We start from the raw sequence: 17,089 nt of genomic DNA, 5'->3' as shown, positions 1-17,089 counted from the left end.
AGACAATTGGTTACCAATAGCCTACCTATTTTGAGACTCTAGCAATGCTAGTTCAAAACTGCTGCATTGTCCATGCAAGCTAAGCAATTAAGAAGGTTGATAAGTATTCTTCTGGAAGCTGGTCAAAGGCCAGGAGGCCTAGATGCAGTAGCATAAGGTGATCAAATTTACTGAAGGACATGAAAATACAGTTTGAAGGGCCAGTTTCACTTGCTCTGAATTAAAGCAAAACATACCTGAAGTTTTCCAAAGCTATTTTGGAAACGTATCCAGCTCAAGTCATTGGTCCATAATGACAATCTGTAGAGTGTCATTCTTCTACTGTCATGACATTCTCAAATACTGCAGGAATCTTACACTCAGTTTCCTGCCTGTGTTAAGTAGAGGTCAGGCTAAATAATGTTAGTAAGTCCTGATTCTTGATTTATAATCAGAATTGTATTTCTGTCAGAGTTTGCCTTAGACTTACAGGTGAGAAATTGTGGTTCTGCTGAATTCTGTGACAAGCATTTCTCTTTTCCAAAGGGCAGAAAATACTAGGGGCGGGGGGGAATGCTGGCAATGAAAAGTGGTATGTAGAAAATAATAGGAGGAAACTCAAGGTTTTCTAGTAAGTGGGCACCACAATGTGTGGGTTAATTCAGCTACAGACTTGACTTGATGCAGATCCTATTCAAAATGCAGTGAGTGATTTATGCCCCGGTGAGGTGCGAAAAGGAGAACTGCATGGGGTTGCATTAATGACATCTTCATTGCTGTATTTCTAAAACCCTTACATAATGAAGTCATTGACTTAAATATATGTGGGACCACACAGCATATGCAATAAATAGCTGAAATGTGCATATCCATCACAGAAGTTCATTAGGAGCATAGTTAATAATTTGACTGCAAGGACAAGTTCTCTTTCTCTCTCTCTCCCCCTTACATTTTTGTCTGCATATAAGATCTGAACTCTTAATGAGGAACAAAGAGTGAAGGCTTGTAGTGAGGGTGTAAAAATTTTCCTGTCCAGAGAGCTTATAGGATGGAAACATTTTTAATGAGATTTCAAATATATGCCTAGATTTTCTTTGCCAGGTTGGGAAAGTCTGAGATGGGGTCATCTTGGCTCATTCCTGTCCAGAAATCATCGCAGATCAGACGTTTCCTTGTTTTGTGTACTACTGCAGAACACAAAAGGTTTTTGCAAAGGAATTAGATGATGTGTGAATTCAGGAACCAGAAATGATAAGTTGCAGTTTGGCAAAGGAACAAGGCTCAACGTTAAACCAAGTAAGTGTATGATCTGAACAAAAGTATCTTGAGAAGTACTAGGGAACATGATGCTTGGAATTGGTAGTACTTAATGATCCTGGGAAGGGAATCTCCTTCCATATCTACTGCTTCTAGGGCTGAAATGAAAGTGTGGCTGGAACATTTATTGTAAAGGTAGCAGCAAGAAAAAGTCTGTTTTTTTTTGAAAGGTGTGATAGTAATACCTTTTTGAAAAGAATCTGTTATTTGAGAGGAGTCCTTCTTACAGTAATTACAGTGGAAAGTTTCTACTCATACAAAGGGAGCAAGGACTAGATTCCCAGGAAAATGAAAACAGTGTAAATCAGCATGGAATGCCGGAGCGCTGTGACAAATCTTTCCCCAAATTACTGAATTGTCTCATTTCTCAAGCTGCTTGAGCTTCATAGTATTCCTTGGTAAAAAGAGCCATTGAAGAGTGTGTAAAATAATGGATTTTCCTTGTGCTTTTCACATTTGTTCCTTTTGAACAGTACCTCAAGGGCTACCTATGTGTGGAATTACATGAGAAAGAAACAGAGAGAGGAGGAGATGATGGCTCTTCAGAGACTCAGGAAGTCTCTGCCCTAGAAAAAAAAAAGTTATTTAATATGTTTTAACAGAGACAGAAGAGTCTGTGAAAGTTCTCCTGTGAAATACTGGACCAGGTATCCCATCCTGACTGCTCAGTTACATCTTCCCCTGCAAAACTATTCAGGACGGGGGAGTGAAGTGCTTCTGGTAATGTTTCTCTCTCTTTACCAAGGCACAGCTTTGAAAATAAATGTTAACTGTATGATTTCTGTACAGACAGTCTTAGTTTATTCCTGGCTATGCCAAAGTGTGCCATGTTCAGGGTGCTTCATCTTTCTTGACCTGTAAAAAGTATTGACATGAAACCTGCTAGGAGAGACAGAAGAGATAACCCAGCCTTCCTTTTGTGGGGATATCTAACAGACATTTTGTACACATAGTTTTATTTCGATGACCAGAGTCTCCTGCCATGTAACCTGAAATGTGCAGGAGAGCATAAGGGTTTTTTTGTAAGGGGTCTTTTGACAGTGTGTATTCAGGAAATACAGCCAGACTCATCTTAGGAAGAGGAACTAGGCTGCTGATAAAGCTCAGTAAGTATCTCTTCACCCATATGGTTAGGAAAGACAGAGTGCTTTAGGTCTTTTGTCAGATCTTCCTTAAAATACAGATGGAAGAGCTGCTTTAAAATAGGAAGGAAAGAGGGCATGAGGAAGAAGAGCACATTCTAAACAATTCACTTTTAACTTCTCTGTCATGTTGATGTGAGTGGAACAGATCAGGAATTGCTATTGTTCTGCTAAAATCAGTGAGTGACTTTTGTGTTGTGCGAGCACCGTGTTAGTGAAGAGGAACCCTACAGGGGAATATTTTTGAGGTTAGTGTTCGTGAATAAGTTTTGCTTACTCAAAAGATTAGGTGAAACTGGCTTCTGGGTGTTAGGTTTGGATCCCTTACTGCCAACTGAATAAACAAGGAAAATCAGGACTTGAAATTGTTTTTCTCTGGGAGCTTATATCTGTTCATTCTTTCTTGGCTTCTTTCTCTTATGGGTCTGGTCCTTTGCTTAGCTTCTGAGATTGACTAGCTGGCTGATCTGTCTAAACTCCTTCTTTAGACCATGAGAAGTTTTAGAAGCAGCTATGTTAGTTTTTTTTTAAAATGGTGGAAATGTCATCCCACTTCAATATGTCTAACAGTGTGTTCTGGCTTTTAAAGGCTGAGGCTTCTCTCCTTTACAGTTTTTGTATAGAGGCTTATTACTGTGGGAAATCTGAGTCTTCCTGGAAACTCACCTTTGGGATAGGCACAAAACTAATTATGAAATCAGGTACATCTTAAAACAAATAGTTGTTTAGCATTATAAAAGCAAGGCTGACATTCTCCTGTCCTCCTAACTATAGCAAAAATTTTTCTACTTAAAAACTGTCCAAGGAACTTCAACTGCATTTTGCTAACAGGGTAATGGGCTTGATTTTCTACTTCATGCATTTCAAAATTGTTTCTATCTGCATTTCTATGGAAAGATCAGAGGCATGCAACTAGAAAGACATCCTAACTTGAGTCAAAGGCATGTGACAAGGGAGACATCTGTTTTCCCCCTTGATCTCTTTTGAAAAATGCATATACTTGTCTGGACCAAAAGTTGTGTGTGGTTTTTGTTAGTGGATGTGTCACTGTGCAAAAGCAGCATCCAACTGGAAAATCACCTTTGGAAGTGGGACACAACTGGTGGTGAAACCAGGTAGGTAGAAACCCTGAAGTAAAGATAGGAAAGCCTAATTCCCTTTTCTGTGAAACAGCCATTAAAATTACATTGTTCTTTCCTTCTGTGGACAATTGAAGGTCAAGGTTGACCTTGCATCAGGGAAAAAAAGTCATTATAAAGCTAAACAGCTATTTTGAGGATGGTGAGACACTGGAACAGGTTGCCCAGAGAAGTTGTGGCTGCCCCCTCACTGGCCGTGTTTAAGGACAGGTTGGATGAGGCTTTGAGCAACCCGGTCTAGAAGAAAGGTGTCCCTCCCTGTGGCAGGGGGGTTGGAACTAGATGATCTTTAAGGTCCCTTCCAACACAAACCAGTCTGTGATTCTGTGATTCTATGATTGGAGGACTGAACTCTCCTGTATGCGCCACTGAGAGTTAAATGCTTTATTTAATTTGTAAATGTTCAAAATGAGTTTAATGCAGGTTCTGGAGCAATGACTATAGCAATAATTTTGTGGGCAGCCTCTATTGATGTCATTTGTCTTCATGAGAGGACACAGAGAGAGCGTCCATCCCAATGGACTGTATGCCAGAAAAAATAACCAAATAACTCGGTTATAGCTTTCTACACCTGGAGGAGAGAGGAGTCCTACCCCAAATACTCCTTTTCTTCACTACTACATGTTCCCAGAAATCTCCCAGACCTGCATGGACATTCACTGTCCTTTTATTTCCATTGCCCAGAACCTTGTCCTCATTAATTCTCAGAAGCTGCAGTGCTTGTCTTTGCTGGGAAAACTGTCTTAACTTTTGCTCTACTGCTTCTGCTTCTGGCTACAGACAGGTTTCCATCCAGGTTTTCACACCTTGACAAAAAAAAGCTGGGTTGTCTTGAAAAGAGATCTGAACAATCAGGGCAATGTTTTTTGGGGAATTGAGAAAGGTAGTTTGAAGATTTGCACTATGTGTAGGAAGGTCCAGGGGGGATCTCTGCTTTTAGTGTTGATCTAATGCTGAAAGAGGAATTTTGCTGTTAATCCCTGCAGCATTTCCTCGAAAGAATGAAGGACAAAACTTGCAGTCAGTGGTCATGTCTGTCAAAACTGAAAGAGACCATCAACTAGGAAAATCTTTAAAGAAAATCTAAGTTAAAGTTGCCAAGGAATTTGCTTGGCTAGACTAAGATAAAAGAAATGCCGAGCAGGAGCTAATAAGTGACTGGAGGAAAAAAAAAGGTTTTTATTTTGAAGACAAATGCTGTGTAAATAGCTATGGAAACAAATTCACCTTTGGAAGTAGAATGCAACTAAGAGTAAAACCATTTTAAAACATTTGTACAAAAAAAGAAAGATACAAAAAAAAATCACACTAGTGGTATATTGCATGAGTTGAAGAAAGGTCTACTATGTCCTCAATTATTCAACGCTGTGAGGAATCTACTACCTTCCTTTCACATAAGCAGTGTGAGGTCCTGAATCCACTTGCTCAGGGACAGATATTTTGTGCCATAGCCATGCGAGCACAGGTTGTCTTTCTCTCTAAGGATGTGGATGAGCTTGTGTTCTTGTTGAGGTGAAAACCACTGTGTGAACTATGACAAGCTCACACTTGGCAAAGGAACACGACTTCAGGTTTTGCCTAGTAAGTGCCACCACTTTCTTGTAGTCTCCTTCCATGTGGGGCAAAGCTACCCACAGCACAGCAAGCTTTCCAGGGCTTGTGGGTCTTCAGCTGTGGGGTTGCACGCTGCATGCTTCCCTCCAAGACAGGCTTTGACTCAGGGCAGAAGCAACAGTCCACCCAAATGGGGTTTGTATCCACAGGTCCAATGGTGGTCTTGATATCACAGACAGACTGGTAGGGGTCTTCAGTTCAGGACATAGATGACTCTCAGTGACATTCAGCATTGCCTAGTTGGGTTGCAGATGCCCAGCTTTGCCAAGTGGTTGGGAAGGCTTTTGTTGAGAGAGGAAGTACTGTGTGACCATGGAAAGTGGTGCGTATAAACCTGTCTTTGGTTCTGGAACAAGACTTGCTGTTAGGCCATGTAAGTCCAACACTGCTCCTATGCTTTCTGTTTTCTTTGAGGCCTTTCGTGGAGTTATTTGAGAGCAGCAGCGTGGCTGGGTGTTTGGTCATTTACGTGTGAGTATACATAGTGATGGACTTGCCTTTAGGGGAACGTGCCCGCTGGATCCAGAACAACCCTTCTTGGTCTCAGTTTGCCTGGGATGGACAAAGTGGCCACATGCCTGCTCCCAAATGTCCCAGCTGCCCTGTGGGGAGGCTGTCCTATGCCAATGCATCCCAGTGGGGTTTGTGCTGCAGTGGGAAGCACTGTCACCCTTCTACTGCCCCTTCTTGCCTAGGCATGGCTGGGCAAAGGATTGGGGAGAGGTTCTGCTTCTGAAATAGCTTGATGGACTTTTTGTTATGGAAGGAAATGCTGTGTGATTACGACTCCAGCTACGGAGGTCCCAGTCCCAGTGAATGCCTGCTGTTTTCCAAGCAGCCTGAGAAAGTCATCCCCAAGCTTTTTTCTTTCCCTCCTCTCAGTGTTGCAGTTCCCAAGGTAAATAAGAGCCCCTGTGGAAGGGGCTCGTCCCTCTCCTCATGAAAGGAGACCAGAGGAGATGAGAGACCAGAGTGAGCCTTAGGTTCTTGTAAGAGTGTATAGCATTGTGTGAATACCGACAGAGTAAATGTCCAGTTTGGTCCAGGGACGAAGCTACGAGTTCTGCCAAGTATGTTTTCTTCTCTTGCTTTTCCAATTCATGCTGTCTCCTCTTGCTGCATTCCCACTTTTAGGCAGCTTCCCAAGCCTTGGCATGGCTGGGCAAATGCTTGGGGAGGTGCTGCTTCTGAAACGGCTTGCTGGACTTTTTGTTATGGAAGGAAATGCTGTGTGCATATGGCTCCAACTATGGCAAGCAGACCTTTGGCTCAGGGACCAGACTGTCCATCCAACCCAGTGAGTGTGCAGATTTCCTGTGTGTCGTTGAGTGTAAACCGTAGTGCCCTGTAGACATAATTGTTGTATCTGGGTCATACTACAGGTGGGAAGTATATCACGGGTATCATGGGCGCTCTTTCATTTAATGCAGAGAATGTAAGGCTTCAGGGGAATCTCTGAGATAGTGGACAAGTAAAAAACCTCCCACTTGGAAGAGCAACTCTACCTGAAACATGGTCTTGGGAACAGATTTCCCAATGTTCTGGGTAGCAGCACTGCCTTTGAGCCTCTTGCATCAGAGCGCTTTGCAATAGCTTTTTGTACAGGGTCATTTGCAGGGCTTACAGGGACATTTTTGTAATTAAATGTGTCAGAATGTGTATGGTGCAGAGAAAGTCACTTTTGGAAAGGGAGCTGTGCTTTCAGTTGCAGTCTGTAAGTAGCCAATTGCACTGGAAACTGGAACTGCTTCATTTTTCTCTTCTTCCTTATTGTTTAGCTGGGCAAAGTTTGGGAACTGAATAACAAAACAGAGGCATCCCTCATCATCCTCCACATTCCTCCATGTCAAGGCTCCCATTATTCCTGTCTTTAAACAGTTGCTTCTGTGGCATTGAGATGGTCCCTGACGAGTTGTCTCACACGAGCCTTTGAAACGCACAGACACCCAAACCTGATCTATTGCCATGGGTTCTCTGCACATAAGCAGGATTTTCAGGCACATGGTCACCCTGGTTCTGGGAAAGCCGTTCCAAGGTTGGGAGTTGTCACTCATGGGTCTTACAGCTTAGGAGAGGCAAAGGGAAACACTTCTCTGGCAAGTGCAAGTGAGCTGGGGAATAGATTTTCCCTCGTTCCAGGTAATGACACTGGAGTCGAGCCTGTTGTGTCAGGGAGCTTTGCTGTGGCCTGAATGCAGGCGCTTTGTGTTTGAGATTATGTAGGGCTGACAGAGACGTTTTTGTAATGACGTGTGTCAGAGTGTAAATGCTGCAGGCAAAGTCACTTTTGGAAAGGGAACGGTGCTTTCAGTGATACCAGGTAAGCAGCAACTTGTCCTGGAAACTGGAATTGCTTCATTTTTGCCTTGCTCTCAGTTGTTTTGCGGGGAACATTTTTGAAATTCGAACTGTGGAGTTGTCCGGGTGTCCCTAGGACTTGGTTTTCCTGCGTGTCTTATTGTCTTGTGCCCTCTGTGGTACGTTACACTTCTTTGCATGCCTGTTCCTGTTCCTCCCTTCACTCTGAGTGTACATGGATGTGTGTGACATAGAGCACTGACACTCCACACAGCTTTGGCCACCTGGTCCCATTCATACTGAAGTTGTTCCAATGGTCCTTTGGCTCTCCTGTGTCACTGTGTCCCAGCGGGGTTTGTGTTGCAGTGGGAAGCAGTGTGTGAGCAATGGTGCTTACCACAAAGGCACCTTTGGGAGTGGGACAAGGCTCCTTGTGACACCCAGTGAGTGATGCTGACCAAGGCAGGAGAGCCTGATGCTTTGAAAGCTGAGCTCCAGGGAAAATGCACCACCAGACTGGCTTTCTCTCACCTTGTCAGAGTTTTCCCACTCTAACAGCAACCCAGGGGACAGCCTAGAGGCACTATAGGGACAGGAGGAGGAGTTTGGGGGGTGCCCCTTAGTTCTGGCCCCAGCCCAGCCTCATCCCACACAGGCAGACTGTCAAATTCCACTCCTGCCCAGGATTCTTCTGCCTTGTGTCACCCTTCTGCTGCCCCTTCTAGCCTTGGCATGGCTGGGCAAGGCTTGGGAAGAAGTGCCGCTTCTGAAGTGGCTTCTTGGACTTTTTGTTATGGGAGGAAATGCTGTGTGAGTATGGCTCCAGCTATGGCAAGCAGACCTTTGGCTCAGGGACCAGACTGTCCATCCAGCCCAGTGAGTGTGCAGCTTTCCTGTGTGTCCTTTGTCAAAAGTCCTTGAGTGTCCACCAGAGCAGCTTGTAGACATAGTGGTTCTATCTGGGGCACATATGAGAGGGGAAGGAGGACATAGGCGATACGTTCTAGAGTAACTGGCATGAGAGCTGATAGGTTTTGCTGGGCTGTGAGGGACTGCGTGATCGGAGCGAACTACAAACTGATGCTGGGGACAGGGACACACGTGGTTGTCAAGCCCAGTGAGTACAACTGCTGCCCAGCTGGGGGTATTTCTTGTGCTTTGTTACCCCGATCCTCCCTTTCCAACTCCCTGAGCACTTACCTTTGTCTGAACTGAGCAGGGTCGTTCCTGACTCTGACAGAGCCCGGGATGACCAGGGACTTTCCTGAGCTGGGCTCTCCTGGGCCCTTCTTTTACTCAGCAAGAGCATCGGGCCTAGTCTGGCAGTGGAGTGCTCTAGTGGACGGTGGTTTACTGCAGCGTACAGCGTTTCTGGATGTCTGCTGAAACTTTTTGGCTTCTGGGGAACAAAGCTGAGAGCTCTGGCTCCTAAGAGCCACGGTTGCCTTTCTCACTAAGGAAGTGGATGAGCTTGTGTTCTTGTTGAGATGAAAATCACTGTGTGAACTACGCCAAGTTCACACTTGGCAAAGGAACACGACTTCTCGTTTTGCCTAGTAAGTGCCACCACTTTCTTGTGGTCTCCTTCCATACATGGCAAAGCTACCCTCTGCCCAACAGGCTGTAAGCTTTCCAGCATCTCTCTTCCTGGGCTTGTGGCTCTTCGTCTGTGGGGTTACATGCTGCCTGCTTCCCTCCAGGACAGGCTTTGGCTTAAGGCAGAAGCAACAGTCCTCCCAAAAGGGGTTTGTTTCCACAGGTCCAACAGTGCTCTTGATCTCACAGACAGATTGGGGGGGTCTTCACTTCAGGATGTAGCTGACTTGGAGTGAGAGTCAGCACTGTCTAGTGGAGTAGATGGCCAGCTTTGACAAGAGGTTTGGAAGGTTTTTGTAGAGAGGGGAAATGCTGTGTGACCACGGGAGCTGGTGCATATAAACCTGTCTTCGGCTCTGGAACGGGACTCACTGTTCGGCCATGTAAGTCCAACACTGCTCCTATGCTTTCTGTTTCATTTGAGGCCTTTCTTGGGGGGTTTGAGAGCAGCAGTGTAGCTGGGTGTTTGGTCATTTACATGTGACCATATGTAGCGATGTGGCCACATGCCTGCTCACAAACGTCTCAGCTGCTTTGTGGGGAGGCCACTGGATCCCAGTGGGGTTTGTGCTGCATTGGGAAGCACTGTCACCCTTCTGCTGTCCTTTCTAGCCTTGTCATGGCTGGGCAAAGACTTGGGGAGAGGTGCTGCTTCTGAAATGGCTTGCTGGAATTTTTGTTATGGAAGGAAATGTTGTGTGATTATGGCACTGGCTACGACAAGGTGACCTTTGGCTCCGGGACCAGACTGTCCATCCAACCTAGTGAGTGTGTAGCTTTCCTATGTGTCCTTTGTCCAAAGTCCTTGAGTGTCCACCAGAGCGCCCTGTTGGTGTACCCTTTAAGTCCATGTCACCTTTCATAGGGCAAGGAGAATATAGGTACTATTTCAAGGTGCTCTCGTGCTTGAAAGTTTCCATGTGGAGGATTTCTGCTATTTAGAGAAACGTGCTATGGTTACGGCATTCCAGAGTGCTGTTATTACATCAGCGAGCAGAAAGAGAAGCATAGTTTAGGGCAGACGGACAGATTGACGGGGACAGTTCCTGAGTATAGCCCTGGAAGGCCACGGAGAATATGCAAAGGCGGCTTCAGTTCCGTACCTTACCTTGAGATTTTCAGGTAACTTGGGCAAGGCTCAGATTGTGCTTGGTACAAATGTTTCCTGATAGTGATGTCAAATAGCTCTAGGTATGCAGATTGTTTTTCTGAGCATAACCAGAGAGAGAAAAGCTGGGGATCATTACGATACTTGATTTCAGCCTGGATAAGGTGTGGATAGTGAAAGAAGGAACCTAATGTGGGTGAGCAGACAGGCAGAAGTGGAAGGACCCTCAAAGAAGTCAAGCAAGTGAAATTGCCCACCACTGACCCACCCTGCAGGGTGTAAGTGAAGAGGCTGCCAGTACAGCCCCACTGGTGGAGATGTCGCCAGCTGGGAGCTAGCCCTCTGGGTTTCTGTAAAGTACTCTGCTGTTGTGACAACAGCCTCAAATACACCTTTGGCTCAGGGACACAACTCACCATCTGGCCAAGTAAGTGGGTTAATGCCTGAGTGTTGCAATGTCACCCTACAATTATGTCCTAAGGCTGTACTGTGGCTCGACAAGAAAAGGAATTGGTGAGTTGAAATGCATTGTGCTTAGTTAAATACTGTAATGGTTCTTGCATTGGAAAAAAATCCACCTGTAGATGGAAATCTGGACTGATAGAAAGATTGATTTCTTCAGTTACTCTGACCTTAGACCATGTTCATGTTGTTCCCATCTTTTTTTGCCATTCCAGCACAACAAGGCTCACGTCTGCAAACCACTTTGCAGGCCATATTGTGCCAGGTTTGACTGTAAAGTCAATAGAATCATTTTTCTTCTAATGAGGATCTTAAGCAGCTTCTGTACTAAGGGGCCATTTGCATAGTTAAAGTACTGTACTGAATCTCCATAACCACCCCTATACATGCTCTTAGCCAGAAAAGTGAGGTTTTTTGAAGTTCAGCATTCATTGTATCAGAAAATCACAGAGGTTGGAAGGGACGTTTGGAGATCATCTAGTCCAAACTCCTTGCTCAAAGCAGTGTCAACTGAAAGAAGTTGCTCAGGACTTTGTCCAGTTGGATTTTAAACACCTCCAAGGATATTCCTTCTGAACTAAGTGATTCTGTGACTCTGTGGGCTAAGGTAAATTCTCATGGTTTTGATGGAAAAGCTTTGAAAAAATGCCCACATTATCAATCATGTCTAAGGTGAGAGGAAAAAAAAAGAAGATTCTGTGCAGTCTTTTTTCTGAGCTGCCTGATGTGTACCTGAAACCTTAAATGAGGGGCAAGCAAGGTTGGAATTTGTGAAAAACAATGTCTATGAACACATTTTTTTCTGAGCAAAGAAACAGTGATCACTGGCTCCAGATTCATACTTGAGAGGAGCTAAGGCTGTTTTTCAAATGAAGATGCTAAGCAGAGTGTGCATGCATGTTTTGATTACCTTCTGGATTTAGAATTGTCCATAGGAGAAGCTGAGCAATTGGCAAGATTCGCTGTTGTGATAGTGAATGTGTCATTGAAAGAAGACAGAAATACAGTTGTCTTCTTCACTTATCTTGATAGTTGGACGGTTACCTTTGTACTGTAAGTCAGTGCCTGATTGTGCTAGCTCTGGCTAAATACTGTCTGAGCTCTTGATCTGGTGGGGAATGCTGCATCACAGGCAAAATGACAACCAAACAATGACGAATAATAGAGTCCTTAATCATGAAAATCCTCTGTAAATGAAGAGTTCACTCAGCCGGTGCCTGTGAAAATTGACCTGATAGGAGAAGATTAGTGGATTTCCACCCCTCGTGTTTTTTTCAAAATACCAGTGTTAGTAGCCATTTGCATTTACTTAGGAAAACTGGGGACAAAATGATCATTGTCTTGGAGATTGAGAAGGTAAAGAATGTTTTGGCTTGGAAAGAAATTTTTTTTTTTTAATAAGCTCTGCATCATAGTGTGAATTATTGGTCAGTAAATAAGTACCTCTTTGGCAAAGGAACAAAATGGTCAGTAAAACCCCAGTAAGTATTCAGGCCATTGCATGGGAAAACGATGAAGGTGGGGCTGAGGAACTGGTATAATTCCATTAGTTACTGAAAAATATAGTTCCTTATAAGGGCATGTTTTGAAAATGCATCTGAATACTTCTCAGGGATTCAGTGACCCAGCAGAAACATATTTTCTTGGCTTTCTACTTGGGATTCAGTTTGCCACAGCCCTTGTTAATAGCCAGGTAATCATCATGCTATAATGAAAGTACTGAATGCTCTTCAGCAATCAGATATCAGACAATGAGGAAAGAAAGCAGGCTTAGTGGGAAGAGACTCAGTCTGGGAAACCACCTGCAATGACTAATTGTAGGCACCACATTTTGGACATAACAACACAAGCTACATAAAGTGATCCCTACTAACTAAGGAGTAGATTCTTTCAGTCTCTGATACATGAGATGACAGTAATCAAATCTAGTTATTCCCATGAATTTGAACATGGAAAAAGGCATTTGGCAAAAAGAGGCTAGAGGAGATCCATGGAAACCTGTATGGGTATTTATAGCTTCTCTCAGACACAGATCCATGACTGAATGTATCCAAGGTCTCCAGCACCCACTGAGGTGGCTGAATGAAGAGGCCCATTTTGTAAAGACCTGTCACACGGTGCTAGTAGTGAAGGATGGCAAAAACTCACATGGGGGAGTGGAACCAAACTTCTCGTTGCCCCAGGTGAGCTGTCTCTTCTCTGAATCAAGGTGGAATCAAAATAGACGATACTGTACTCTAGCTTCAAAAACAAGAGTGTAGTGGCTCTGTGGAGCAATTTGGCATGGTTTCAGTATTCCCTGGAAAGAAGTGTTAGACTTTCTATTTAACCAATGCTCACTAGAAATGCACCCATCCTGGGGAAAGAAGCAAGTGAAAAGAGAAAACAAGTGAAATACAAGAAGAGAGATGTGAAAAACGTCTAATCGTCTTTAGTGAGTGGTGCAGGTTTTGATTTGTCAAGAATGGAGGTGGAAAGGGAATTGCCTTGTGGCTCTTCCTGGTGGTATTAATGAGACTGTAGTGTGGGGAAGAATAATAAGAAATGGACATGGAGGTAAGATGTAATGCATTGCAAGTGTGTGCATGGGGAAACCAAATTATTCCCTTGAGGAAAGTTATTCAGGTGGATTGGGGTGGAAAGGAGTGTACAAAGGTTTTTGCTATGGCAAACAACACAGTGTCTATGAATACCTACCAACTTACACTTGGACGTGGAACCAGGCTCGTGGTAAAACCAAGTAAGATTTCTGAGATTTGAAACATTGAGTTGTTCAGTGGAAAAATTCGATCCACCTAAAATAAAGTAAATGTTTGCTAAGAGAGTAGCAAAATGCAGTTCAGAAGCAGGCTGTTGCCAAAAAGTAAGAACAGTGATCTCTTGGTTACTATAGTATCTGCTGGATATTGTAGAAGAGGAGAGGTGGTCTGCAGAGCGGTGATGTAAATTACACAAGCTGTAGAGCTTTTCTGTGAGAGAACCCTTAAAAACTGGCAACTTCCGTAGGTGCATGCAACTTATTTTCACACTGTGAGTAGTTTCACGCTTGCAACATTGTCTAAGTAAGTTTTGCGTCATCATTTCCCTTCCAGAAGTGTTAGCAAACTCCTATTTGGAGTAGGAACTGACCTTCTTTCTCCAGGTATGTGAACTTTGCAAGTTAGGTAAACACCCAACTATAGGTTAGGTACACTCAGGTTTGAAAAATAGTCGCAGAAAACTGTATAGTCTATTTCTTCCCTTCATCTGGGATAAAATTATGAGTAAGAAAATTGGTCCTTAACTACAAACAAAGGGGGAATTCCTGATAGCTGCCTGGATTTGAAGATATACAATGCAACAATACTGAAGGAAGTTTAAAAATATTAATTCTTTCCTCCTTTGAAAATTGTGAGTATATACTCACACCTAAGAAACTTTCCTGAGCATTTGAATCAGAAACACCAAGTAAAATTTTTCACTACTTCAGTAATTAAATCTCAAGTAAATTTTCAGACAGAATTGTAGACTCTTGAGGAGATTTTTGGCTTTCATAAAAGAAAAAATAGCTAAGAAAAGCAAAGTGCTCTTAGAAGACTGTCAAAACAACTTTTTTTTCCCCATTGGAACAGTGTGAAAGGAATTGTAAATACTTCACCTGTGGCTTAGATGTTATCTCTGCTTTCTCAGAAATCAAATCCCATTTTCTCTTTGGGATGGAGAGAAAACTGAATTGCGGTCTAGGTTTTGCAGAAAGAATGAGACAGAGGTGTCACTGATGCTGGGATTCTGTTTGCTCCTTAACTAATGATTGAACCATGATCTCATTCTCCATTTAATCTACAAGCTCTTCAGGGACACGGGTCTTTTATGAGTTGACTTTAAGGTAGGATGCTGGGCTTGACAGTAGCCAGTGAGTGAGGTTTTGTTGCACTGCGCCCCGATCTTATTTTTTGTGTATATGCATCTTTCCAGTTATGTATGTCTTGGTTTACAGGGATTCCATCATGTTAAGTCAGTTTTTATCATGCAAAACTAGTTAGTTGTGCAAATTGGGAGGATGTGTTTGGACACTCTTGGCTAAACTAGCCAGGTTTGTCTCCACCTGGTTTCTTATTGTGGTTTGGTTGTGGGGTTTTTTTTGGTGGGGTATTTGTTGTTAGTTTTGTTTTTCCATTTACTAGCTCAGATGCAAACATCTGTGAATGCATGGCTTGAATTCAGGTTCTGATCTTTCATGGAGTTTGTGCTTTTTTTTCTTTTGCACAGCAAACCAAGACCAAGCCATTTGACACTCTGTCCTCAAAAGTCCTGGTGCCAGTGAATGACTAGTATTTTCCAAGCAGCCTGAGAAGGCAATCCCTGAGTTTTATCTTTCCCTCCTCTCAGTGTTGCAGCTCCCAAGGCAAATGCCATCGCCTGTGCAAGGGGCTCGACCCTCTCCTCACAAAAGGAGACCAGAGGGAATGAGAGTCAGGATGAGCTCACTGAGAGTTGGGTTCTTGTAAGAGTGTATAGCACTGTGTGAACACCAACACAGGAAAACTACAGTTTGGTCCAGGGACGAAGCTACATGTTCTGCCAAGTATGTTTTCTTCTCCTGCTTCTCCACTTCATGCTGTCTCATCTTGCTGCATTCCTACTTTTAAGCAGCTTAAGATCATAAAGAGAAGTCAGAGGCACAGGCGAAAGAGACAGAGGATTTGTTTTTCCCTAGGCTTGGCACAGTTGAGTAAATGCTTGGGGAGGTGCTGCTTCTGAAATGGCTTGCTGAACTTTTTGTTATGGAAGGAAATACTGTGTGCATATGGCTCCAACTATGGCAAGCAGATCTTTGGCTCAGGGACCAGACTGTCAGTCCAACCTAGTAAGTGTGCAGCTTGCCGTTGGTCTTCCTTATGTCTCTCTTTTCATAGGGGTGTTTTTATATTCATCCATTTATTTTACCTTTGCACATGTGAAATGCCTTCTCTCCCAACATAGGCTCAGAGAATGCCTTCTGCACAGTCTTTAATGAGGCTGTGACTGAGGAAACCTCAACTTGAGGTCTCTATGATTTTTGGAAAAGTGTCACCTATGTCTTACTGGGGAGGTCATTGTCAGCTGCACTAATGGCTTGCTTGCTATGTGGAGACAAGAGTGTGCAATGGCTTTTGCTGCTGTGAGTGCTGGTGGGAACAGGTGCCCCTTTGGAGCTGGGACAAAGCTAAGCCTGAAGCCTTGTGAGTACTATCAAAGCTACTTTTTAGCCCTGCAGGGCAATGTAGAAATGGCCAAGGTTATAATGTCAGGGTGTAAATTTGGGGAATCCTTCCTGTGAGCACAGACAACCCTGTGCCCTCTCTCTGGGAATGGAAAAGCTGTGAGCTGCTGTGGGAGGAGGGGGGTAGAAGGTTTGTCTTTGGGAAGGGGAGAAAATTCTTCACAAAGGCATGTATGTGCCATGAGGAAGAGCAGCAGTATGTTAGCCTGGTGTGTGTGGAAGGATGCTGTCGTAGCTCAGGAATAGGTGATTTCCCTTGTCTTTCACCCTTTTTTCCACGCTCTGCCTAGAAAGACAAATGTCAGCCTCTTCTGCAGGTGATGGTGTTTCCTTTCTGCTAGCTGCGGGGTTGTTGTAAAGCTGGCCATGGCTGTGGCAATTTGCTGGGGCAGGTCTTGGCAAGCTCACCTTTGGGCACGGAAGCAGACTTTCTGTGAAACCCAGTAAGTAGCTCTGTGTTAGCTGGCTTTCCGTGTGCCCTGAAGGAGCATCTTGTTTTCCCTCCTTGATCTCTGTGGGAAATCTTGTACTGTTTTCTGCAGTTCTGCGGGTTTTGTTAGTGGATGTGTCACTGAGTGATTTCAGCATCCACCTGGAAAGTGGCCTTTGGGGGCAGGATACAACTGATGGTGAAGCCTGGTAGGTAGAAACCCAGCCTGAAGGAGTAAGGATAGGAAAATCGCATCCCTTACTTGGAAAAGAACCCAGCTGAGTTGTGTTAGAAACCGTCTGCACGGGGATGATGTTTGCTTGTGTGTGTGAGATACAGAGCCAGAAACAAGAAAGAGTTTTTGAAGGTGTGCAGGAGGGTCCAGGGGAAGATCTCTGCTTTTAGGGCCAGTCTCTTCGGGATGAGAGAGGAGTTGTGATCATAATACTGCATATTTTCTCTACATGGGACAAGGATGCGCTCAGGGGTCATCTCTGTCACAGATGAAAGGGATGGCCAGCTGCGACTGCTGTAAAGAAGTGCCCAGCCGGCAATGCAAAGCTTTGGAAGGAATAAGCTAGTGCAGGGCAGACGTGACTTACGGGGTTTTTGTTGTGAAGGCAAACACTGTGTGACTGATTATGGCAACCAAGTCATCTTTGGAGGTGGAACTCAGCTAAGGATAAATCCCAGTAAGTTTTAAAGCCTCTTCCAGCTCCACGTGGTGGAACAGTTTTGTGGTCATGAGCTAGTGTAACTGAA

At 44.0% G+C, this 17,089-nt stretch overlaps 1 protein-coding gene across 1 annotated transcript in view; it reads left to right on the top strand.

The window, feature by feature from the left end:
• LOC137673632 (M1-specific T cell receptor alpha chain-like) overlaps positions 1 to 17,089 on the top strand; it is a 242,080-nt gene that overhangs the window by 177,457 nt on the left and 47,534 nt on the right. The gene's annotated exons all lie outside the window — the stretch shown is intronic.

This window comes from Nyctibius grandis, chromosome 26, assembly GCF_013368605.1.
Source record: "Nyctibius grandis isolate bNycGra1 chromosome 26, bNycGra1.pri, whole genome shotgun sequence".
NCBI lineage: Eukaryota > Metazoa > Chordata > Aves > Nyctibiiformes > Nyctibiidae > Nyctibius > Nyctibius grandis.
Note: the sequence above shows the minus strand (reverse complement) of the source record. Positions and strands in the feature narration are given on the sequence as shown.